Consider the following 25959-nt stretch of genomic DNA (forward strand, 5'->3'; position numbering starts at 1 on the left):
TGATGGTTGACATTGATTTAGGGTCTGTTTAGTGGTTGGGGAAGTAGTTCAATTGGATAACAAAAATGTGTTGTTGAGGGGCTTTGAGGGGTAGAAAGGGGTGGATTTGTTAAGGTTTTATGTTCTTGTAGTTGAAATTACAACGATGGTTTTTCAGGCCAAAGGTCTTGGATAGAGGCCAAGCAGGAATTGTTATGACGTACTTTATACTATTTTTAAGTGTTAGCTTTATTTTGGGGGGATTAGCAGTTGCTTCTAATCCTTCCCCATATTATGCAGTAGTGGGGTTAGTGTTGGCGTCTATTGTAGGGTGTGGATGGTTAATGAGTTTGGGGGTGTCTTTTGTATCATTAGTGCTATTTCTGGTATATTTAGGTGGGATGTTGGTGGTTTTTGTGTATTCAGTCTCATTGGCAGCAGATCCATTTCCTGAAACTTGAGGGGACTGGCGGGTTGTTGGGTATGGTGTTGGGTTAGTTTTAGTGTTGGGGGGCGGGGTATTTATTGTAGGGCTGTCTGAGTTAGAGTGGTTGGGGATGAACACGGTGGATAGTGGGGGTGTTTTATCTGTTCGGTTGGATTTTGAGGGAGCGGCCATGTTTTATTCTTGGGGGGTTGGTCAATTTTTAATTGCGGGCTGGGGTCTGTTGTTGACGTTGTTTGTTGTACTAGAACTTGTATGAGGGTTGTCTCGGGGGGCGATTCGGGCGATCTAAGGTGGTGTGGTTCAGAGAATAGTTTAATGAAAATGCCAGCTTTGGGAGTTGGTGATAAAGGTTTGATTCCTTTTTTTCTGAAGGGTTGGAAAAAAGTTTGGGGTTAATTGTTAAAGGCCCATGTGGGCGGGATGTTAATTAGAGTAGCAGGGGTGATTAATTGGGGAGGTGAGAGGAAATGATGGGGTGAATTAAAGTGTAAACAAACAAACAAACAAGCAATTAACAAATGAATGATAAAGGGAAATGATGGGGTGAATTAAAGTGTAAACAAACAAACAAACAAGCAATTAACAAATGAATGATAAAGGGAAATGATGGGGTGAATTTAAGTGTAAACAAACAAACAAACAAGCAATTAACAAATGAATGATAAAGGGAAATGATGGGGTGAATTAAAGTGTAAACAAACAAACAAACAAGCAATTAACAAATGAATGATAAAGGGAAATGATGGGGTGAATTAAAGTGTAAACAAACAAACAAACAAGCAATTAACAAATGAATGATAAAGGGAAATGATGGGGTGAATTAAAGTGTAAACAAACAAACAAACAAGCAATTAACAAATGAATGATAAAGGGAAATGATGGGGTGAATTAAAGTGTAAACAAACAAACAAACAAGCAATTAACAAATGAATGATAAAGGGAAATGATGGGGTGAATTAAAGTGTAAACAAACAAACCAGCAATTAACAAATGAATGATAAAGGGAAATGATGGGGTGAATTAAAGTGTAAACAAACAAACAAACAAGCAATTAACAAATGAATGATAAAGGGAAATGATGGGGTGAATTAAAGTGTAAACAAACAAACAAACAAGCAATTAACAAATGAATGATAAAGGGAAATGATGGGGTGAATTAAAGTGTATTAAAAAAATTTAACAAATTGATGATACAAATGTTTTAATTGGAAAATTAGGGGAATGGAAAGTTTATAAAATTTGAAATTTTTGTTAAAAGTTTAAAAAACAAAAATTATTGATGATTAGAGGGAAAGTCCCTAGATCATTGCAAAAAATGGCAAATTTTTTGCAATTTTTTGCAATTTTTTGTGAAATTGACGACAAAAATCATGTCTGGCGTGCATTAATTAAACTGCAACTTGATGAGAGACGTAATGGAAAAACCAAGCCAACAGCACGTGACGGTGCATCAGTACATCAATTATGAGACCGAATAGCACACTTGGAAACCATATCATTAATTTTCACGCGAAAGTGAGAAAACCGCTCGCCGACCATAAGGGGTACATGTCAACCATATATGGGAGCCCCCTGGCGGAGCACTCTGAAGGGCTTATTGAGATCTACCCAAAAAAAAAAACCCAAAAGTTTAGAAGAGGGAAAATGCCGCGATCACGAGGTCCAAATTGGCCGAGCATCCCCAACCATTAGTAACGGAGCGCAAGTTTAGGAAAATTAAGCAAGTTATGGCCCTGACCGAGGAACCAGAGGCGCCAAAGAGCAAGTTATGAGAGTGGGTTATTGGTGGAAAGGGAAAGAATACACCTGAAGCTGGACATGATAAACATTACTAACGCCGGGTTGCTGGTTTCTCGTGAGGAGTACGACTAATAAATAACCCAGCACTTCTTGGTTGGTACATAGAGCAAGGTTAAGTGGTGAGTGGTCCATGGACCATGGATTTTAGGTCCTGTGGCGTTCCTCGTGTTGAGGGGGATTTTATGCGAAAACTGGCAGTTTTAGGTTTTAGTTCGGTTAGCGGTATTATTCCTAGAACATGACATGTTATGTTCTTGTGTGGGAATGTGCCTAGGTCTGTTGATGACAAGTTTTGGATTGTATGGGAGATAGTATGGAATATTTGGATGGATTTGCAATAATATTATGTCAGATTCTCCTACATGCATGTTATGTCTAATGTGGTGGAGAATGCTATGCAAAGTAGTACATACCGTAGGTTATGGGGGGAGGGGGGGGCCCCTCCCCTTGATGTACGTGTTGATTGGAAAGTTGGGGGGTGTTTGGGTGTTTTTTGGAAAACTCTAAGAAGGGGGCAGCCTTCAGTCTTTGGTTTACAAGACCAACGTTTTTTATAAACTATTAGAGTAGTTAGAGGTTGAGTATCTTATTTTCTAGGAGGCTGGTGATGGGAAATAAGATGAGAATGATTGTGAAGTACGTAGTTGAGGCAAGTTGTCCGATGATAATAAATGGATGTTCGACTGGTTGGCTACCGATTCATGTAAGGATTAAAAGATTTGTTACTAGGATTCAGAATAAAAGTTGGGAGAGAGGTCGGAAGGTTATAGTTCGCTGTTTTGATATGTGGAGGAATGGGGCTAGAAATAGGATTAAGACGGAGGCGGCTAGGGCTAGAACTCCTCCTAATTTGTTTGGGATTGACCGTAGGATAGCAGATGCAAATAGGAAGTACCACTCAGGTTTGATGTGGGGAGGTGTTACTAGTGGGTTTGCGGGTGTAAAATTCTCTGGATCTCCTAGGAGGTTAGGTGAGAATATGGCAAGTGTTATCAGGGGGATGAGGAGGAACAAAAGGCCTAGAATATCCTTTATCGAAAAATAGGGGTGGAATGGGATTTTGTCGCAGTCTGAATAAATACCTAGGGGGTTGTTTGAGCCTGTTTCATGTAAGAAAGTTAAGTGGATGAGGGTGAGGCCTGCAATTAGGAATGGGAGGAGGAAGTGGAGGGCAAAGAACCGGGTAAGTGTGGGGTTGTCGACTGAGAATCCTCCTCAAGCTCATTCTACAAGTGTTTGGCCAATGTAAGGAATTGCTGAGAATAGGTTAGTAATTACTGTAGCGCCTCAGAATGATATTTGGCCTCATGGGAGGACGTATCCTACGAAGGCAGTTGCCATTAGAGTTAAGAGGAGAATAACTCCTGTGTTTCAGGTTTCTTTATATAGGTAGGAACCATAGTAGAAGCCTCGTCCGATGTGCAGGTAAATGCATATGAAGAAAAAGGAAGCGCCGTTTGCATGAAGGTTTCGAATTAATCAGCCGAATTGAACATTTCGGCATGTGTGGGCGACGGATGTAAATGCCAGGGTGATATCTGCTGTATAATGTATTGCTAGTAGGAGGCCAGTGGTGATTTGGATTGTTAGACAGATGCCAAGAAGTGATCCAAAGTTCCATCAGGCGGAAATGTTTGGTGGTGTTGGGAGGTCAATTAAAGAATTATTAACTATTTTTAGAAGGGGGTGATGTTTTCGTAAGTTAGGGGCCATTAATTCTTAGTTCTGTGTGAATAAGATTATAATAAGGATAGATAAAGCGAAGGATCCTAGATAGGTTTTGATTAGTCCGGAGTGTAGGGTGGTTGAGATTTTGGATATTTTGAGTTGAAGGGTTGCTAGCCCTTCTGGGCCTATTTTTTTATATCAAGATAGGTCGATTAAATGGAATGCAATGTTCTGGCCGTTGTTTAGGAGCTTAGTGGGGCTGAGGCGGTGTATAAGGGGGTTAAAATATCCTAGAGTGCTGGAGAAGTTTGTAGTGGTATTTTGTTTAGGGGTAGAGAAGGCGTGTGTGAGTTTTGATAATTCTAATGCCAGAATAATGCCTAATGTTGTAACAATGATAGCAGTGGTTTTTGTGATTAGTGGTATGGTTATAGGAGGGGTTTTTGCAGGGGAGATATAGGAGGTAATTAGTAGGCCAGCTATAATACTTCCTAAGGCAAGACGAGTAATTGGGTTTGTGACTGCTGGGTCGTTTTCATTAATAGGAGTAATGGAGGGAATTCGGGTGTAGTCAGTTTGTACTAGTAGGGCTATACGTAGGCTGTAAGTTGCGGTGAAAGCTGTAGCTATAAGGGTTAGTAGAAGTGCTCAGGTGTTTAGGTAGGAGGTGTTAAGGCTTTCAATAATGAGATCTTTTGAGTAAAACCCTGCTAAAAATGGTGTTCCTATGAGAGCTAAATTTCCAATTGTTAGGCATGAAGTAGTTGTAGGGAGTAGTTTCTGTAATCCTCCTATTTTTCGAATGTCTTGTTCGCCGTTAAGGCTGTGAATGACAGACCCAGAGCAGAGGAAGAGTATGGCTTTAAAGAATGCGTGTGTGGAGATGTGTAGGAAGGCTAGTTGGGGTAGATTTAGGCCAATAGTGACTATTATTAGTCCTAGTTGGCTGGATGTGGAAAAGGCAATAATTTTTTTGATGTCGTTCTGGGTAAGAGCGCATGTAGCGGCAAATAGGGTGGATAGGGCACCTATACAAAGGCACATAGTTAGGGCAATTTGGTTGTTACATAATATGTGGTGAGTGCGAATAAGTAAGAAGATTCCGGCAACTACTATTGTGCTGGAATGGAGTAGGGCGGATACCGGGGTTGGTCCTTCTATAGCTGCAGGGAGTCATGGGTGTAGGCCAAATTGGGCGGATTTACCTGTGGCGGCTAGGATGAGTCCTAAGAGAGGGAGAAGGGGTATTTGGTCTGGGGAGGACTGCTGTTGGATCTCTCAGGTGTTTATTGAGGATGCCAGTCATGCTATGCAGAGGATTAGTCCAATATCCCCGATACGGTTGTAAAGTACGGCTTGAAGTGCGGCGGTGTTGGCTTCTGCTCGGCCATGTCATCATCCAATCAGGAGGAAGGACATAATTCCAACTCCCTCTCAGCCGATAAATAGGAGGAATATATTATTAGCGATGATTAAGGTGAGTATTGCAATGAGAAAGATTAGAAGGTAAAGAGAAAATTTTGTGGTGTGGGGCTCTGAGGCCATATATCATGTTGTAAATTGAAGAATGGATCATGTTACGAATAGTGCAATAGGAAAAAATGTTAGGGAGTATTGGTCTATTTTAAGGCTAAAGGGGATTTTGAAGTTTGCAATAAATTTTCATTCTCAATAGAAAGTGGTATTTTCTATATTCAGGTAGATGGAGAGGATTATGGGAACTAAACTAATTATAAAGGAAGTTTTAACAGTGTGCATGATGGTTGTTGGAGAGTTTAGAAAGTTTTTGGATAGGAGGGGGAGTAAGATAGGCATAGAGAGGGTAGCCAGGGTCAAAAATATAGAAGTGTTGAGGATTAATGGGTAGTCCATTACTTTTACTTGGACTTGCACCAAGATGAATGGCTCCTAAGACCAGTGGATTGCTATTATCCTTTAAAAGTAAGGGGGCTGAGGTCTTAGGCTCAGATGCAAGAGTTAGCAGTTCTTGCTGGTTAAACCTCCCCTCGGCAGGCAAGAAGAGTTTAACTTCTATTTTTAGGATCACAGTCTAATGTTTGGTTTAAAACTATGCTTGCATGTGGGAATTCCTGAGATTAGCTCTGGCTTTAGGATGAGGAGGAGGGAGGGTAGGATATGAAGTGTTATAAGGAGATGTTCTCGTGTATTTGAATTTTGGATGGTTGTAATATAGGTTGGAGTTGGGCCTCGTTGGGTTATAAGGAGCATGTAGAGGGTATAGGCTGCAGTTAGTAGGGTTGCGGTCCCAGTTAGGATAATGGTAAAGGTGGATCAGTTGAAGAGTGCAATTATGATAGTTAATTCAGCTATTAGGTTAGTAGTAGGGGGAAGGGCTATGTTTGTTAAGTTGGCCAGGAGTCATCAGAGTCCTGTAAGAGGTAAAAGGGGTTGTAGGCCTCGTGTTAGAAGGAGAGTACGACTATGTATACGTTCATAGTTTGTATTAGCTAGGCAAAATAGCATGGAAGAGGTGAGACCATGTGAGATTATTAGGATTATGGCCCCTGAAAAGGATCAGTGGGTTTGGATTATTGTTGCGGCAATGACTAGACCTATGTGACTTACTGAGGAATAGGCGATTAATGACTTGAGGTCGATTTGGCGTAGGCAGATGGAGCTTGTCATTAGTGCCCCTCATAAGGCTAGGGTTAAAAATGGGTAGTAGAGGTAGTCTAATAGGGAGTTTGTAATTATTGAGATACGCATAATGCCATATCCTCCAAGTTTGAGGAGGAGCGCAGCTAGGAGTATAGATCCTGCGATTGGCGCCTCTACGTGAGCCTTTGGGAGTCATAAGTGTAAACCGTAAAGGGGAGCTTTTACTATGAAAGCAAGCAACAGGGCTAGACTTGATATGAGGCCTGTTCAGGAGTTTGTAAGAGGTGAGTGTGAAAGTTTTATTATAGTGATGTGTATAGTTCCTGTTTGAGTGTGAAGATAGAGAATTACTACCAGTAGGGGGAGAGAGCTAATTAGTGTATAAAATAAGAGGTAGATTCCAGCGCTTAGACGTTCTGGTTGGCTACCTCATCGTGTGATTAGGATTAGGGTGGGGATTAGGGTAGCTTCGAATGCGATATAAAATAGTATCAGATCTAAGGCTGAGAAGGCTAAGATAATGAATGGTTGAGTGAGGATCATGGTTATGGTAAAAATATATTTTCGTGTAGGAGGTTCTTGTTGAAGGTGATTTTGGCTTGCTAGAATTATAAGAGGTAGAAGTCAACAAGATAGAACTAATAAGGGGGATGAAATTTGGTCGGTTCCAAGTCATGATGATAGGTTTTTGCTAGGATAATAGGTTGAAGGAAGCCATTGTAAGCTAGCGGTTGCAATTAAGAGGCTGTGCGAGGTGACATTGAGTCATAGAAATTTTGGAGGAGATAAGAGGGTTATGGGGAGTAATATGATTGTGGGAAGAATAATTTTTAACATTGTAGAAGGTTTAGATTGTGTAAATGGTCTGATCCATGAGTTCGGGTGGAAGCTACTAGGATTGCTAGGCCAGTGCCTGCTTCACAGGCTGAGAACGCTAACATAAGGATGGGTATTAAGGTGGGGGATGTTGTCTGAGTTTGAATAGGTCACATAGAGAGGGCAATATATATTGATAGTATTATACTTTCTAAGCATAGTAGGGCAGAAATTAGGTGTATTCGGTGAAAGGCTAGTCCTAAACTGCTTAGGGTGAAGGCAGAGTAGAAGCTTAGATGCAGAAAGGTCATTGAGAAAGTCACGGGGTAGGACTGTGGTTTGTTGAGCCGAAATCAACTGTCTTTGCTAGACTAACTTTCTGAAGTTACTCTGCTCATTCCAAGCCCCCTTGAATTCATTCATAGATTAGCCCTAATGCGAGGAGGAGAATGACTGCGGAGGTTCATGTTAGGGTAGTGAGAGGGGAGAGGAGTTGAGTAGCTCATGGGAGGGGCAGTAGGAGGGCAATTTCTAGGTCAAATAAGAGGAATAAGATTGCGACAAGGAAGAATCGGATTGAAAATGGGAGGCGGGCAGAGCCCAGTGGGTCAAAGCCACACTCGTATGGGGACAATTTTTCTGAATCTGGATTTATTTGGGCTAATCAGAGGTTTAGTGAAGTTAGGATGATACACAGTGATATGGAAATTGTGAATATAAAGAGGATTATGTTAATTGCCTTTCTCTGGGTTTGATCCAGATTTTAGAGATTGGAAGTCAATTGTAATTAATATACTAGAAGGGCAAGATCCTCATCAATAGATTGTTATGTAGAGGAACAGTCAGATAATGTCAACAAAATGTCAGTATCAGGCCGCTGCTTCAAAGCCAAAGTGGTGGTTGGATGTGAAGTGGAATTTTACGAGGCGGAGGAGGCAAATCAAGAGGAAGGAGGATCCAATGATTACGTGGAGACCGTGAAATCCTGTGGCGATGAAAAAGGTTGATCCATAGACTCCGTCGGCAATTGAGAATGGAGCTTCATAATATTCTATTGCTTGAAGTGTTGTAAAGTAGAATCCTAATAGGACAGTTATAACAGGGTAGGGCTTGGGTAGCTTGGTTCCGATTGCCCTCTGTAATGTTGTGATGTGCTCACGTGACAGTGACTCCTGAGGCTAGGAGGATAGCAGTGTTTAGTAGGGGGACTTCTATTGGATTGAGAGGTTTGATTCCTATAGGAGGTCATTGTCCTCCGAGTTCTGGAGTGGGGACTAAGCTGGAGTGGAAGAATGCTCAGAAGAATCCTAGGAAGAAGAATGCTTTGGATGTAATAAATAAAATTATTCCGTAACGTAAGCCCTTTTGGACTGTAGGGGTATGGTGGTCTTGGAATGTGCTTTCTCGTACGATGTCACGTCATCATTGGAGTATCACTAGGATTATAGAGAGTAGGCCTAGGAGTAAGAGTTGGATAGAGTTGTGGTGAAATCATATGGCTAACCCAGAGGTAGTGAGGAGGGCGGCTGCTGCTCCAAAAATGGGTCAAGGGCTTGGGTCTACTATGTGAAATGAGTGGGCTTGGTGTGTCATTAAGGGTTAAATGTTTTCTTGTAAGTAAAGGCTTAGAAGAAGTACAAAGACATACGCTTGGATTATTGCCACGGCCACTTCTAGAATTGTTAAGAGGAGTAGAATTGTTCTAGTTAGAAGGGACACGGTAGGTATAATGGGAAGGAGGACGGTAGTGGCTGTTGAAATGAGTTGGATGAGCAGGTGTCCTGCTGTGAGGTTGGCTGTGAGGCGAACTCCTAAGGCTAAAGGGCGAATGAGAAGGCTTCTTGTTTCAATTATGATGAGGGCAGGAATTAGAGGTGTTGGGGTTCCTTCTGGTAGGAGGTGTCCAAGGGAAGCTGAAGGTTGGTTTCGTAGGCCTGTTAGCAGGGTGGCAAGTCATAGAGGGAAGGCGAGGGCTGGGTTTATTGATAGTTGGGTAGTAGGTGTGAATGTGTAAGGTAGGAGGCCTAATAGGTTAATTGTTAGAAGTATAATTATGAGTGATGATAGGATTCGGGCTCATTTATGACCTTTTTTGTTTAATGGGGTTATTAGTTGTTTTGTGATTAAATGGAGAAATCAGAGTTGAAGAGTTGAAAGACGATTTGTAACTCATCGATTGCCAGGAGAAGGAAGTAATAGGGTTGGGAATAACAGCGAGATGAGGATAAGGGGGATTCCGAGGAGGGTTGGTCTTATGAATTGATCAAAGAAGCTTAGGTTCATGGTCAGTTTCAGGAATGGGTTTTTATAGTGGGTAGTGTTTTGTTGGAGGGTGAGTTAGTTGGGGTAAATAGTAAGAGTTTAGGTTGAAGGATAAGAGAAAAAGTGAATCATGAAGTTAGTATGATAAAAAGTCAAGGTGCGGGGTTTAGTTGGGGCATGTCATTAAGGAGGGTGAATAATCCTCTTTCTCTAGCTTAAAAGGCTAGTGCTGCTTCATAGTTTCTGAATGATTAGGATGTTAGAAGTGAAGATCAGTTTTCAAAGTGTGTTAGAGGGGCTGATTCTACTACGATAAGTATGAAGCTGTGGTTGGCTCCACAGATTTCTGAGCACTGACTGTAGAAGATTCCAGGATGGGTTGTGATAAAGGAAGTTTGGTTCAGTCGTCCTGGAATTGCATCGGTTTTTACACCAAGGCTAGGAACAGCTCAGGAGTGGAGAACGTCATCAGCTGTGACAATAATTCGAATCGGGGATTCTATTGGAATGACGATGCGGTTATCAACTTCTAGGAGGCGGAAATGACCGAGTGGTAGATCCATAGTTGGTAGTATGTAAGAGTCAAAAGATAAATCTTTAAAGTCTGTATATTCGTAGGATCAGTATCATTGGTGGCCAATAGCTTTGAGGGTGAGGTCAGGCTCATCGATTTCGTCTATCATGTAGAGGATTTGAAGGGATGGGAGGGCTAGTATAATTAGGACAATGGCAGGTAAGATTGTTCAGACAAGTTCTACTTCTTGTGCGTCGACGGTGTTGGAGGATAGTTTTTCTATAAGTATAAGAGCTAGTAAATACAGGACTAGGCTACAAATGGCTAGTGTGACTATTAGGGCGTGGTCGTGAAATTCAATAAGTTCTTCTATAATAGGGGATGAAGCGTCTTGAAAACCAAATTGAGAGTGGTTGGCCATGGAGTTGGGATGGGATGTACTGGGTTTTCACCTGTGATTTAGTCTTGACAAGACTATGTAATGATTTTACTAACAACCCATAAGAAAGAAGCATGAGTGGTTTGATGCGGTTGGCTTGAAACCAGCTTATGAGGGTTCGATTCCTTCCTTTCTTGTACTTGGACAAAAGCTGGTTCTTCAAAGGTATGGTAGGGAGGAGGGCAGCCGTGAATTCATTCAATGTTTGTGGAGGTAAGTTCTGGTTGCACTACTTTCCGTTTGGATGCGAAGGCTTCTCAGATAATGAACATTAGTATAATTCCAGCTACTATGGAGATGAGGGAGCCGATGGAGGATAGGGTGTTTCATAGGGTATAAGCATCTGGGTAGTCTGAGTATCGTCGCGGTATACCAGCTAGGCCTAGGAAATGTTGTGGGAAGAATGTTAGGTTGAGCCCAAAGAATATTACTCCAAAGTGGGCTTTAGCTCATGTAGAGTGAAGGGTGTAGCCAGTGAACAGTGGGAATCAATGTGTGAAGCCAGCTAAAATGGCGAATACTGCCCCCATAGATAATACATAGTGGAAATGTGCAACTACGTAGTAGGTGTCGTGCAGGGCGATGTCTAGGGAGGAGTTGGCAAGAACGATGCCTGTTAGTCCACCAATGGTGAAGAGGAAAATAAAGCCTAGGGCTCATAGTATGGGCGGGTCTCATTTGATTGTTCCACCGTGTAGGGTTGCTAGTCAGCTGAAGACTTTAATGCCAGTGGGGATTGCAATAATTATGGTGGCGGATGTGAAGTAAGCTCGGGTATCTACGTCCATTCCAACTGTAAATATGTGGTGAGCTCATACGATAAAGCCCAAGAAACCAATGGATAATATGGCTCAGACTATGCCTATGTAGCCAAAGGGTTCTTTTTTACCGGCGTAGTAGGCTACAACATGGGAAATAATTCCGAATCCTGGTAGGATAAGGATGTAGACTTCTGGATGGCCAAAAAATCAGAATAAGTGTTGATATAAAATTGGGTCTCCGCCTCCTGCGGGGTCAAAGAATGTAGTGTTTAGGTTTCGATCTGTTAGAAGCATTGTAATACCAGCAGCGAGGACTGGTAGGGAGGGGAGAAGTAGAACTGCAGTAATTAGGACGGATCAAACGAATAGAGGGGTTTGGTATTGTGAGAGAGCAGGTGGTTTTATATTGACTGCTGTGGTGATAAAGTTGATTGCCCCAAGGATGGATGAGACACCTGCCAGGTGAAGGGAGAAGATGGCAAGGTCTACTGATGCACCGGCGTGGACTAGATTTCCGGCTAGGAGTGTTGTCATGGTTTGAATCTTGTTTTCCCCCAGAGGCTAGAAAAGTGGTAGACCCCAAGGGGTGGAAACCCCTGGAAGTTTTGGAGTTCTGTCCAATGGGCGCTCCTGCAAAAATGTCAACATCCCACAAGCTCACTGGAAAAGAAGAGTTGTAGTTTGGTTGTTGTTGGAGAGGTGGCCATGTTGTAGAGCCACGAGGAAGGGGCTCTGAGCCCCTTGGCCCCTCTGGGGCCCCCCAGCTCTGGCTGGGGGGGGGGATTGCAGAGACTTGGAACAGTCTTAGACTGGACTAAGTGTCTGTAGTATGCCGGGAGATGTTTTCTCCATGGGCACAGAGCAGCAGCCGGCGCTGACCAGAGAAACGGTGGCAGAGAGCCAGAGATAAGAACTTGAACCGGAGGAGCAGCAGAAGCAACATGCAGCACCTCAGAGAAGACTTCTGGAAAGAGAGCTAGGAGAAAGAGAGCCAGCAGCTGAGAGACAGAGTTTGGGGTAAGACTGTACCAGCCCCCAAAACTCCTTTGAGACCCTCTTGGAGAAGAGGGAGATGGACTCCTATTAAGGAGAAGAGTTTTAGACATGCAGCACCGGAGTGAGAGGAGCTGAGAAGTTCAAAGCGTCCCGGAGCTGGACCGGGACGGCCAGATGGAATGCGGGGGGAGTTGACCTTGGCTCTCCCCCCCTTGCACTGCTGCCACGGTGGCAGCCTGAGAGACAGGGCACAGAGGCCCTGCAAGGAGCTGAGTCTCCTGGAGATACCAGACCGTCACGAAGACCCCCTGTGTCTTTGTGATATGACGTGGTGATACGACCTTGTCTGGGGTTACGAAGCCCACGGAAGACCCCTCGGTTGGAGGCGATGGGGCCGAGGTTTGAATACCTCCCTCGTGAGTGCTGGCAGAAATCCAGCTATCAGCTGCTGCATGTGGAGAAGACAGACAGACTGCTGCCTCAGAAGATGCTGCTGCTTAAGGACTGGAAGGGATCTGTCCTTCTTTCCCTCCTGGACTTTTATTTGGAGGGGAGAAGAGATCTGATCCACTGTTAATACATATGTCATGGTAGAGATAGTTTGTGATCATGTGTATAATGTGATATGGTATTTATTTGTACAGTCATTGTAATATATTCCCTTTCCCCCACTTTGAGTCTGGTGTGTTTTGTCTGGAAAAACCCATCTCACATTAGGTTGAGATGTGGGAGGGGGAATGGAGCTAGGGAATTGGATTTGGGGACTATCTCAAACCATGACAGGTGGGTATACTGTTCATCCTGTTCCGGCCCCGGCTTCTACTGTAGAAGATGCTAGAAGAAGTAGGAAGGATGGAGGAAGTAGTCAGAAGCTCATGTTATTTATTCGTGGAAATGCTATGTCGGGGGCACCAATTATTAATGGTACTAATCAGTTACCAAACCCTCCGATTATAATAGGCATTACTATAAAGAAAATTATAACAAAGGTATGTGCGGTGACGATTACATTGTAAATTTGGTCATCGCCTAAAAGGGTGCCTGGCTGTCCTAGTTCTGCTCGAATGAGGAGACTAAGGGCTGTGCCGATTATACCAACTCATGCGCCAAAAATAAGGTAAAGTGTGCTGATATCCTTGTGGTTAGTGGAAAATAGTCAACGGTTGATGAAAGTCATAGGTAAGATGGCTGAGTGTAGAAGCGTTAGGCTGTAGTCCTTTTTACAGAGGTTTGATTCCTCTTCTTATCGATTCTGTAGTGAAGTTCATGTTGAGTTGCAAGCTCATTGATGTGCATTAAACATGCGCCGGGATCTAGTAGACAGAAGCCTGTTGGTTGGGGCATTTAGCTGTTAACTAAAATTTTATGGGATCAAAGCCCATCTGTCTAGGGGGAGGTTCTAGCTTAATTAAAGCATCTGAGTTGCATTCAGGAGATGCAGGTTAGTATCCTGTGTACCTTAACAGAAACTAAGAGGGATTAGCCCTTGTTTAAGGCTTTGAAGACCTTCGGTTTAAATAACCTAAGTTTCTAAGGGATTGCGAGTACTATGGGAGATAGTGGTAGGAGTATAATTGATAAGGAGGTAAAGGTTGTGGTTAGGGTGTTAGTTGGTTTGTTAGTTTGTCATTGTTTTATGTAGTTAGTGAAGTTTGGGGGTAGTGTGATGGTTGCACAGTAGGCCAGTCGTAGGTAGAAGAAAAGTCCAAGTAAAGAGAGTAGGGTAATAGCTGTGGCTACTACTGTTAGTTCTTGTTTTGTGAGCTCTTGAATAATTAACCATTTGGGTAGGAATCCCGTTAGGGGAGGAAGACCTGCAAGGGAGAGGAGAGTGAGCATAAGGATTGTGGTCAGTGATGGAATTTTGGTTCATGTGGATATAACAGTGGATAGTTTTAGGGTATTGGTTGTGTTAAGGATGAAGAAGATGGCGGAAGTTGTTACAGTATATAGATAGAACGTAATTAAAGTCAGATTGGGGTTATAGTTGAGAATAATAGTTATTCATCCTAGGTGTGCGATAGATGAGAAAGCTAAAATTTTGCGAGTTTGGGTTTGGTTAAGTCCTATTCAGCCACCTAGGGCTGCGGAAGCAATAGCTATCGAAGATAGGAGAGCTGGGTTGAGTGAGGGGGATGTTAGGTAGAATAGTGTGGTTGGTGGAAATTATATGACTGTGGCTAGTAGGAGGCATGTTGTTATAGTTGAGCCTTGGAGAACTTCTGGAAATCAGAAATGAAATGGGACTAAGCCTAGTTTAATTGAAATTGCAATAGTTAGTAGTATACATGATATGGGGTGGGTTAGTTGGGTGATGTCCCATTGGCCAGAGAATCATGCATTGGTCATGCTGGAGAATAAAAGTAGCGTAGATGCGGCTGCTTGAGTTAGAAAGTATTTAGTAGAGGCTTCAATGGCTCGTGGATGGTGGTTTTTAGAGATTAATGGAAGAATAGCTAAAGTGTTAATTTCTAAGCCGACTCATGCTATTATTCAGTGGTTACTCGAAGTTGTGATTGAGGTTCCTAGGAGTAAGCTTATTGTGGAGATTAGTTTAGCTTGGGGATTCATTAGTAAGGGAAGGAGTTAAAGATGAATCCAGACTATAAAATTCTGAAATGAGAAGTTCTGTTGTACTAGACTTTATATTTTGCAGAAATTCCTGAGATTCATTGCGTTGTCCGAGCCCATACGATTGGACACACCTGTTCACCTGTCCAAACTTGGAAACTAGGTCTGCCAACCGGGAAAAGATTATCTCAAGTGCTGTTGACTCCAAGTAAATGATCACTGTAATCCACTTAGATCTCCTCACTGGGGATAGACATGATTATATTATTGTCTGTATTTTCACTGTTACTCAGTTGTTATGTTGTTTACATTTTTAGAAATGACACTTCATCAATACACTGTTCGAGTCATTCACCAGTGTCATGGTCCAACCATGGACCACGCAGTGGGATGGAATCCAACAGCTCCCAGGAGCTGGTTTCTCCCCTGAGGGTGCAGAGCAGCAGGGCCTTTTCCAGACCCAACTGTACCTTCCAGAAAGACATTTCCTTTCATCATTCATTTGTTCATTTGTTTGTTTACACTTTAATTTACCCCATCATTTCCTTTCATTATTCATTTGTTCATTTGTTTGTTTACACTTTAATTTACCCCATGTGCTGGTTTAAAAGTTAACCAGCAGGGGGAATGAACTCAACTCAAAGGAGAGATTATAAGTCAGAATAACAATTTATTAAAATGATGCAGTAAGTACAATAATACAAACCAACAATTGGTCTCAACCCACAAAAACTCAAATGTATAACCCAGTGCCTTGGGGCCTGAACAAAGTGGTGTTCCTTGGGCCCTGTTTGAGTCCAAAGTAAAGGGAGAGGGGAAGAACCTGCTGGTGGGAGAGCTGCTGCAGTCTGGCCAGAACTGGTGATTGCAGTCCAGTGGTGGTCTAAGTCTGGTTGAGAGCGATGAGCTGCAGCCGTCCTCTGGATCCCACGAGTGGGTTGAAAAATGTTCCAAAACTCCAAGATTATATATCCTCCAGTTCAGGCAGGAATGTTCAGTGCTCCCCTCAGGGTGGGGAGTTCCACAAAGGGTGTGAGGACAGAAACATCCTCCTATCTCACAGGCCTCTTAACACCTAGTTTATAGCCTGAGGAGTCAGGCTCTATGGGCAGAGGGTGCAAATAGTCTATTGACAACAATAGTCTAGTTTCTGGGAAATGACATGGAAGGCTATAGAATACAGTTTTGGGTTACACCCACCATGATGAACTGATCTCAGCTGTCCTAACTAGGACATTATCCACCCCTTCTTCTATGCCATCCATGTCATGCCCAAATTAACCCCCTTTAAAAACTATATCCCTTTATATACATACATCTATCTATCTATATATATACAATGAAACATTACAGACCATTCTCACTCAAAATTAGGTCCCCTTGTGGTACACAATGTGTCTCCCCATCTTTTTGCATTACCCACCAGGTGGAACCAGGTCCTTGAGCAAAAACAATCCCTCGGATGGGTTTGCCTTTGCTTGAGGTGGGACTAATCCAAACAGTCTTCCCTAACATTCCTCTCATATGTACCACAGGGACTTTATCTCCATCTACAGTATGCAAAAGTTCTGATTGGGCAGGGCCAGCTCGATTGATGGAACCTCGGGTGTTGACCAACCAGGTGACCTTTGCTAAATGCAGCTCCCAGTGTTTGAGAGTCTCCCCACACAGTGCCTTCAGGGTGGTTTTCAGCAGTCTGTTGCACCGCTCAACTTTTCCAGCAGCTGGTGCATGGTAGGGGATATGATACACCCACTCAATGCCGTGCTCTTTGGCCCAGGTGTCTACGAGGCCATTCTTGAAATGGGTCCCATTATCAGACTCAATTCTCTCCGGGGTGCCGTGTCACCACAGGACTTGTTTTTCAAGGCCCAGGATGGTATTCCGGGCAGTGGCATGAGGCACGGGGTATGTCTCCAACCATCCAGTGCTTCCTTCTACCATGGTCAGTACGTAGTGTTTACCTTGGCGGGTTTTGGGGAGCGTGATGTAGTCAACTTGCCAGGCTTCCCCATACCTGTACTTCGACCACCGTCCACCATACCATAGAGGCTTCACCCGCTTGGCCTGCTTGATGGCAGCACATGTCTCACAGTCATGGATGACCTGTGAGACAATGTCCTTGGTTAAGTCCACCCCTCGGTCACGAGCCCATCTGTATGTTGCATCTCTCCCCTGGTGACCGGAGGCGTCATGGGCCCATCGAGCCAGAAATAATTCTCCTTTGTGCTGCCAATCCAGATCTACCTGAGAGACTTTAATCCTGGCAGCTCGGTCCACCTGCTCGTTGTTACAATGCTCCTCATTAGCCCGTTTCTTGCCTACATGAGCGTCTACGTGACGGACCTTCACACTCAGCTTCTCTACCCGGCCAGCGATGTCCTGCCACATCTCCGCCGCCCAGATGGGTTTCCCTTGGCGCTGCCAGTTGGCCTTTTTCCATCGCTCCAGCCATCCCCACAGAGCATTGGCCACCATCCATGAGTCAGTGTAGAGATAGAGTCTTGGCCACTTCTCTCGTTCAGCTATATCCAAAAGCCAACTGAACGGCTTTAAGCTCTGCAAACTGACTTGACCCACCTTGTCCTTCGGTCGCTTCTGCAACTCGCCGTGTGGGACTCCATACAGCTGCCTTCCATTTTCGGTTTGTCCCTACAATGCGGCAGGAGCCATCCGTGAAGAGCACATATCGCCTTTCATCTGTTGGTAGCTTGTCATATGGTGGGGCCTCCTCAGCCCGTGTCACCTTCTCCTCCTCTTCTTCAGAGGATAGTCCGAAACTCTCACCTTCAGGCCAATTGGTGATAATTTCCAGAATCCCAGGGCGATTAGGATTCCCTATCCGGGTTCGCTGCGTGATCAGAGCGATCCACTTACTCCACGTGGCATCGGTGGCATGATGTGTGGAAGGAACTCTTCCCTTGAACATCCAGCCCAGCACTGGTAGTCGGGGTGCCAGGAGGAGCTGCGCTTCGGTGCCGATTACTTCTGAGGCAGCTCGAACTCCTTCATAGGCAACCAGGATCTCTTTCTCAGTTGGTGTATAGCTGGCTTCAGATCCTTTGTATCCCCGACTCCAGAATCCCAGTGGTCGTCCTCGGGTCTCCCCAGGCACTTTCTGCCAGAGGCTCCAAGAAGGGTCATTCTCCCCGGCTGCGGTGTAGAGCACGTTCTTCACGTCCTGTCCTGTCCTTACTGGCCCAAGGGCTACCGCATGGGTAATCTCCTGTTTAATTTGTTCAAAGGCTTGTTGTTGTTCGGGGCCCCACTGGAAATCATTTTTCTTCCGTGTCACAAGGTAGAGAGGGCTTACAATCTGACTATACTCGGGGATATGCATCCTCCAAAAGCCCACAGCGCCTAGGAAAGCCTGTGTTTCCTTCTTGCTGGTTGGTGGGGACATGGTTGCTATTTTGTTAATCACCTCCATTGGAATTAGGCGGCGTCCATCTTGCCACTTCACTCCTAGGAACTGAATTTCCTGAACAGGTCCCTTGACCTTACTCTGTTTAATGGCAAAACCGGCTCTTAGGAGAATCTGGATTATCTTCTCTCCTTTCTCGAAGACTTCGCCCGCTGTGTTCCCCCATACAATGATGTCATCAATGTACTGTAGGTGCTCTGGAGCCTCACTCTTTTCCAGTGCAGTCTGGATCAGTCCATGGCAAATGCTGGGACTGTGTTTCCACCCCTGAGGCAGTCGATTCCAGGTGTACTGCACACCTCTCCAAGTGAAAGCAAATTGTGGTCTGCACTCTGCTGCCAAAGGAATGGAGAAAAAGGCATTGGCTATGTCAATGGTGGCATACCACTTGGCTGCCTTGGACTCCAGCTCATACTGGAGCTCCAGCATGTCCGGCACAGCAGCACTCAGGGGTGGTGTGACTTCATTGAGTCCACGGTAATCCACCGTCAGCCTCCACTCTCCGCTGGACTTACGCACTGGCCATATAGGGCTATTAAAGGGTGAGCGAGTCTTGCTGACCAACCACCCCCTGGGTCTCCAGTTCACGGATCATCTTATGTATAGGGGTCACAGAGTCTCGGTCGGTGCGGTATTGCCGACGGTGCACTGTTGCTGTGGCTATCGGTACCAATTGTTCTTCAACCTTCAGCAGTCCCACAGCAGAGGGGTCCTCTGAGAGACCAGGCAAGGTGTTCAACTGTCTAATTTCCTCTGTCTCCACAGCAGCTATGCCAAAAACCCAACGAAGTCCTTTTGGGTCTTTGAAATACCCACTCCTCGGGTAATCTATGCCAAGGATACACGGGGCCTCTGGGCCAGTCACGATGGGGTGTCTGTGCCATTCCTTCCCAGTCAGGCTCACTTCAGCTTCCAGTACAGTCAGCTGTTGGGATCCCCCTGTCACCCCAGAAATGGAGATGGATTCTGCCCCTATGTATCTTGATGGCATTAAAGTACATTGTGTGCCGGTGTCCACTAAGGCCTTATATCTTTGTGGCTCTGATGTGCCAGGCCACCGAATCCACACAGTCCAATAGACTCGATTGTCCCTCTCCTCTACCTGGCTAGAGGCAGGGCACCCCTAGTCCTGGTCATGGTACTCATTGTGCTCTTCTTGTGGGTATGACCTGGAGGTCCCTTCAAGAGGATCATTCCTGTACCGTCTGGAGTCTTGCCCACGAGAGACTGGAGCAACGTTTACTCTTTAAGAGTTCTTTATGGTATTTGTTCCTCTTTTCAGTTCACGTACCCGGGTTGCTAAGGAAGAGGTGGGTTTCCCATCCCACTTCCTCATATCTTCTCGTGCTCACGGAGGTAAAACCATAGATCGCCACGTGGAGTGTACCTTCTCTCCTTAGCTGGGGGACGCTGGCTCCTAATAGCAGAGACTCTTGTTTGTCCTGGCGAGATATGGGAAATCCCTTCCTTAATTTCTTCTCTTAGCTTCTGGTGTCCCTCTTCAATTTTCTCTTCCAGGTTTCGGACGTGTTCAGCCAGTTTGGTTTCCACAGATGAGATGTGGGCTCGTAATGGGGTGGTGACAGTGTCTTCATAAATCCTGAGTTTACTAACCAATGCTCCCACCTTGTCCTCTCCCTCCCTCCATTGCAGCGTTGCTAAGTAGCGGGAATACATTTCTGGCCCGAGTCGTGCAAACTTTAACCACATCTGGGATGTGCACTGTACGCCATCTGGACTCTTAGGGAATCTTTCATCCTCTGAAAAGATTATCTCCAGTACAGCTTACTCCCTTAAGCACCGGATACCTTGTTCCATCGTGTTCCACTGTCCTTGCTGTACGTGGAGGTCCTCCTTGCAAAGGTATCTCTCCCTCACACTGGACAACAGTCGCCGCCAGAGGCTGAGAGTTTCCTGCCTCCTTCCAATCCCCTGATCAATGACTACATCTCGAGACAGGGATCCCAGCTGTCTGGCTTCACTCCCATCTAGGATCATATCGTTAGCTGCGGCATCCCAGATTCGGAGCAGCCAGGTCAGAATGGACTCGTTCGCCTGTCGTGTGAACTCTCTCCGGAGCTCACGTAGCTCACCCAGGGATAGGGACCGAGTGATTATTTCTGGCTCTGTCTCCTCCGGTGGATGTGAAGGTCCCGCCTCTTCGTCATCATTTGCTATACGGACTGATTTAGTCTTTGATTTCCTTTTCTGGACAGGGGCGACTGCTATTGGTTTTGCTTGTTCTTCTGGCTCCTCGATGGTTTGTGTGGACACGGTGCTGGTTGGTTTATTTCTTTCTCCCTCTGACTCAGCTGTGGTTTGGGTGGATGTGGTGTCTGCGGATTTGCTCCTTCTCTCCTCCCCCTGACAGTGCTGTACCATGTCAAGTAGTGCCCGGTAGGCAGTGGCCAGGGCCCAGCAGGTTGCTGTGAGCTGGCCGTCTCTGGAGCTGCCAGAGCATTTTTCCTTCACCAGTCTTATCATGCTAACAGGATCCTGCAGTTGTTCAGGGGTGAATTTCCAGATCATTGGAGGAGAAAACTTTTCCAAATACTGGCTGATGTCCTCCCACTTCCCGTGCCACTCAGCATTATCTGCTCCCAGGGCAGGTGTCCAAACAACCTCCCTAAAAGGCACTTTTCTGACCCTAAACATGGTGTACACAGTACAGAGCAGACAGAGCAACACTAACAATAACATTATGCTGTCCTTAACATCAAAAGGGAACTCAATATTTTCAAAAACTGTTGTAGCAGGTCTGAAGGGGAAGAAGGAGGTGGGAGGCTGGAAACCATCCACCCCTGTTCCTCCAAAAAGCTGGGTACGATTTTTAATGAGGCCCCAGAGGTAGCAACCCAAACCAGGACAGGCAAACAGGACTGAATACACATTTACAATGAAACTCATTGCTTCTGATGTTAGAATGACATAAACATAATATACTAATAAAACAATTTGGATCCCTCTCCCTGGTCTTAAAGAGAGCATCAAAACAGGCAAATAATACCCCATCTGTGGAAATATGAACAGGCTCAAATACAACATCCATGTGAGTGCATCAAACAACATGGTGATCAGGGAGTTTCTATATCCAAATAGACAAATGCTTAAAATGAAATTGTGATTCTGACTTCTCTCTCTCTGCCCCACGCTGGGCGCCAAAATGTGCTGGTTTAAAAGTTAACCAGCAGGGGGAATGAACTCAACTCAAAGGAGAGATTATAAGTCAGAATAACAATTTATTAAAATGATACAGTAAGTACAATAATACAAACCAACAATTGGTCTCAACCCACAAAAACCCAAATGTATAACCCAGTGCCCTGGGGCCTGAACAAAGTGGTGTTCCTTGGGCCCTGTTTGAGTCCAAAGTAAAGGGAGAGGGGAAGAACCTGCTGGCGGGAGAGCTGCTGCAGTCTGGCCAGAACTGGTGATCGCAGTCCAGTGGTGGTCTAAGTCTGGTTGAGAGCGATGAGCTGCAGCCGTCCTCTGGATCCCACGAGTGGGTTGAAAAATGTTCCAAAACTCCAAGATTATATATCCTCCAGTTCAGGTAGGAATGTTCAGTGCTCCCCTCAGGGTGGGGAGTTCCACAAAGGGTGTGAGGACAGAAACATCCTCCTATCTCACAGGCCTCTTAACACCTAGTTTATAGCCTGAGGAGTCAGGCTCTATGGGCAGAGGGTGCGAATAGTCTATTGACAACAATAGTCTAGTTTCTGGGAAATGACATGGAAGGCTATAGAATACAGTTTTGGGTTACACCCACCATGATGAACTGATCTCAGCTGTCCTAACTAGGACACCCCATCATTTCCTTTCATCATTCATTTGTTCATTTGTTTGTTTACACTTTAATTTACCCCAGCATTTCCTTTCATCATTCATTTGTTCATTTGTTTGTTTACACTTTAATTTACCCCATCATTTCCTTTCACCCTCTCACCTCCCCAATTAATCGCCTCTACTACTCTAACTAATATTCCACCCACATAGACCTTTAACAGTTGGTCCCAAACTTTTTTCCAACCCTTCAGAAAAAAAGGAATCAAACCTTTATCACCAACTCCCAAAGCTGGCATTTTCATTAAACTATTCTCTGAACCACACCACCTTAAACAGCCCGAATTGCCCCACGAGACAACCCTCGTACAAGTTCTAACACAACAAACAACGTCAGCAACAGACCCCAGCCCGCAATTAAAAATTGTCCACCCCCCAAGAATAAAACATAGCCGCTCCCTCAAAATCCAACCGAACAGATAAAACACCCCCACTATCCACCGTGTTCATCCCTAACCACTCTAACTCAGATAGCCCTATAATAAACACCCCACCCCCCAGCACTAAAACTAACCCAGCACCATACCCAACAACCTGCCAGTCCCCTCAAGTTTCAGGAAATGGATCTGCTGCCAATGAGACCGAATACACAAAAACCACTAACATCCCACCTAAATATACCAGAAATAACACTAGTGATACAAAAGACACCCCCAAACTCATTAACCATCCACACCCTACAATAGACGCCAACACTAACCCCACTACTGCATAGTATGGAGAAGGATTAGAAGCAACTGCTAGTCCTCCCAAAATAAAACTAACACTTAAAAATAAAGTACGTCATAACAATTCCTGCTTGGTTTCTATCCAAGACCTTTGGCCTGAAAAACCATTGTTGTAATTTCAACTACAAGAACATAAAACCTTAACAAACCCACCCACAACACTATAATCCCACCCCTTTCTACCCTTCTAACCTCTCAGCAACACATTTTTGTTATCCACTTGAACTACTTCTCCAACCACTAAACAAGTCCTAAATCAATGTTAACTATTACTACAACTAAAACAAGCCCCAATAATAATCACTATGCCTAAAACAGCCTTAGTCCTTGTAGCTTACAATAAAGCATAACACTGAAGATGTTAAGACGGCTATTACACATACCCATGGACAAAAAAGACTTAGTCCTAACCTTACAGTTAGTTCTTGCCAAATATATACATGCAAGTATCCGCATCCCAGTGAAAATGCCCTCAGCACCTTAAAAAGACAGCAGGAGCAGGCATCAGGCACACCACTCCAATTGTAGCCCAAAACGCCTTGCCTAGCCACACCCCCACGGGTTTTCAGCAGTAATCAATATTAAGCAATAAGTGTAAACTTGACTTAGTTAAAGCAACTTACCAGGGTTGGTAAATCTTGTGCCAGCCACCGCGGTCACACAAGAAACCCAAATTAACTTTATACGGCGTAAAGAGTGGTTTTTCATTATCACTTCAACTAAGACTGAAATGTAACCAAGCTGTTATAAGCACAAGATGCATCCAATACTCCCATAGAAATGATCTTAGCTTCATGATCAACAAAACTCCACGAAAGCCAGGACACAAACTGGGATTAGATACCCCACTATGCCTGGTCCTAAATCCCGATGCTTTCACCACTTAAGCATCTGCCTGAGAACTACGAGCACAAACGCTGAAAACTCTAAGGACTTGGCGGTGCTCCAAACCCACCCTAGAGGAACCTGTTCTATAACCGATAACCCACGATACACCCAACCATCCCTTGCCAAATCAGCCTATATACCGCCGTCGTCAGCCCACCCCTAAACTGAGGGTTTAACAGTGGGCACAACAGCAACATCCCACTAATAAGACAGGTCAAGGTATAGCTCATGAGATGGTAGAAATGGGCTACATTTTCTAGCATAGAATACCTCACGACCAGGAGTGTGAAATCACTCCTAAAAGGCGGATATAGCAGTAAAGCAGGATAATAATGCCTCCTTTAAGCTGGCTCTGAAGCACGTACATACCGCCCATCACCCTCCTCACAAGCTATAATTAATTTTATTTATAATAAACCCCCAAGCTAGAGATGAGGCAAGTCGTAACAAGGTAAGTGTACCGGAAGGTGCACTTAGTCTACCAAGACGTAGCTATAACTAAAGCATTCAGCTTACACCTGAAAGATATCTGTTTCATATCAGATCGCCTTGAAGCCTAACTCTAGCTCTTCTACCAGATTACATATAAACTAAGTTAATACTACCCATTAAATCAAAACATTCTCTCACTCAACCTAGTATAGGCGATAGAAAGGTAAACTCAAGACGCAATAGAGATCATGTACCGTAAGGGAAGAATGAAATAGTAATGACAAACCAAGCAATAAATAGCAAAGACCAACCCTTGTACCTTTTGCATCATGATTTAGCGAGAAATTACCCAAGCAAAACGCCAATTTAAGCTTGCTTCCCTGAAACCCAAGCGAGCTACTCACGAGCAGCTATCTACTGAGCAAACCCGTCTCTGTTGCAAAAGAGTGGGAAGACTCGTTAGTAGTGGTGAAAAGCCAATCGAGCTGGGTGATAGCTGGTTACCTATGAAATGAATCTTAGTTCCCTCTTAATTCACCTCCCAGGACTACTCAACCCACATGAAGCGAATTAAGGGCTATTTAAAGGAGGTACAGCTTCTTTAAAAAAGAATACACTCTCCCCTAGCGGATAAATTCAATTACAGCTTAATTGTGGGCCTTCAAGCAGCCACCATTAAAGAATGCGTCAAAGCTCCTCACCTAAAAAAAATCTAAACTTCCTTATGACTCCCTCTTCCCCAATAGGCCAACTTATATTAAATAAGAGAATTTATGCTAAAATAAGTAACTAGGGATCCCCTCTATGGCGCAAGCTTACATTACAACATTATTAACAATCCACAGGATATTTTTTAACCTTAACAAGACCTTATACCCAAAACTCTGTTAACCCACCTATGGAGCGCCCCCAAAGATGATTAAAATCTGTAAAAGGAACTAGGCAAATCCAAGGCCCGACTGATTACCAAAAACATAGCCTTTAGCAAACCAAGTATTAAAGGTGAAACCTGCCCAGTGACAATTTGTTCAACGGCCGCGGTATCCTAACCGTGCAAAGGTAGCGCAATCAATTGTTCCATAAATCGGGACTTGTATGAATGGCTTAACGAGGTCTTAGCTGTCTCCTACAGATAATCAGTGAAATTGATCTTCCCGTGCAAAAGCAGGAATAACCCCATAAGACAAGAAGACCCTGTGGAACTTTAAAATCTGCTACCACTCCCATAAACTAATACTCACCCACAGGGCCCACTCCCCGGGATTTTGCTGGTGTGCATTTTTTGGTTGGGGCGACCTTGGAGACAAACTCAACCTCCAAATACCAGACAATCCATCTTAACCAAGAACTACCCATCAACGTGCTAATAGCAACCAGACCCAATATAATTGATTAATGAACCTAGCTACCCCAGGGATAACAGCGCAATCTCCTTCAAGAGCCCACATCGACAAGGAGGTTTACGACCTCGATGTTGGATCAGGACATCCTAGTGGTGCAACCGCTACCAAGGGTTCGTTTGTTCAACGATTAACAGTCCTACGTGATCTGAGTTCAGACCGGAGTAATCCAGGTTGGTTTCTATCTATGTTACAACTCCTTCTAGTACGAAAGGACCGAAGAAGTAAGGCCTATGCCACAAGCACGCCTTCGCACCCAGTAATGAACCCAACTAAATTACTAAGAGCTTCACCATAACTCCCTCCTAGAAAAGGACCGCTAGCGTGGCAGAGCTTGGCAAATGCAGAAGGCTTAAGCCCTTTACCCAGAG

General features: G+C 44.4%; 1 protein-coding gene and 1 pseudogene across 2 annotated transcripts in view; one reads left to right on the forward strand and one right to left on the reverse strand.

Moving 5' to 3' along the window:
• LOC127468439 (NADH-ubiquinone oxidoreductase chain 2-like) overlaps positions 1 to 15401 on the reverse strand; it is a 97052-nt pseudogene extending 81651 nt beyond the window's left edge.
• Positions 15402 to 18126: 2725 nt separating this feature from the next.
• Positions 18127 to 25959, forward strand: part of LOC127468438 (uncharacterized) — a 114909-nt gene continuing 107076 nt past the window's right edge. For both annotated transcript variants that reach the window (XM_051781593.1, XM_051781594.1), the window contains exon 1: positions 18127 to 18583. The gene's annotated coding sequence lies outside the window, so the exon portion shown is untranslated. The remainder of the gene's footprint in view (positions 18584 to 25959) is intronic.

This window comes from Manacus candei, unplaced genomic scaffold, assembly GCF_025592945.1.
Source record: "Manacus candei isolate 608988 ecotype Guabito, Panama unplaced genomic scaffold, ASM2559294v1 h1tg000015l, whole genome shotgun sequence".
In the NCBI taxonomy this organism is placed as follows: domain Eukaryota; kingdom Metazoa; phylum Chordata; class Aves; order Passeriformes; family Pipridae; genus Manacus; species Manacus candei.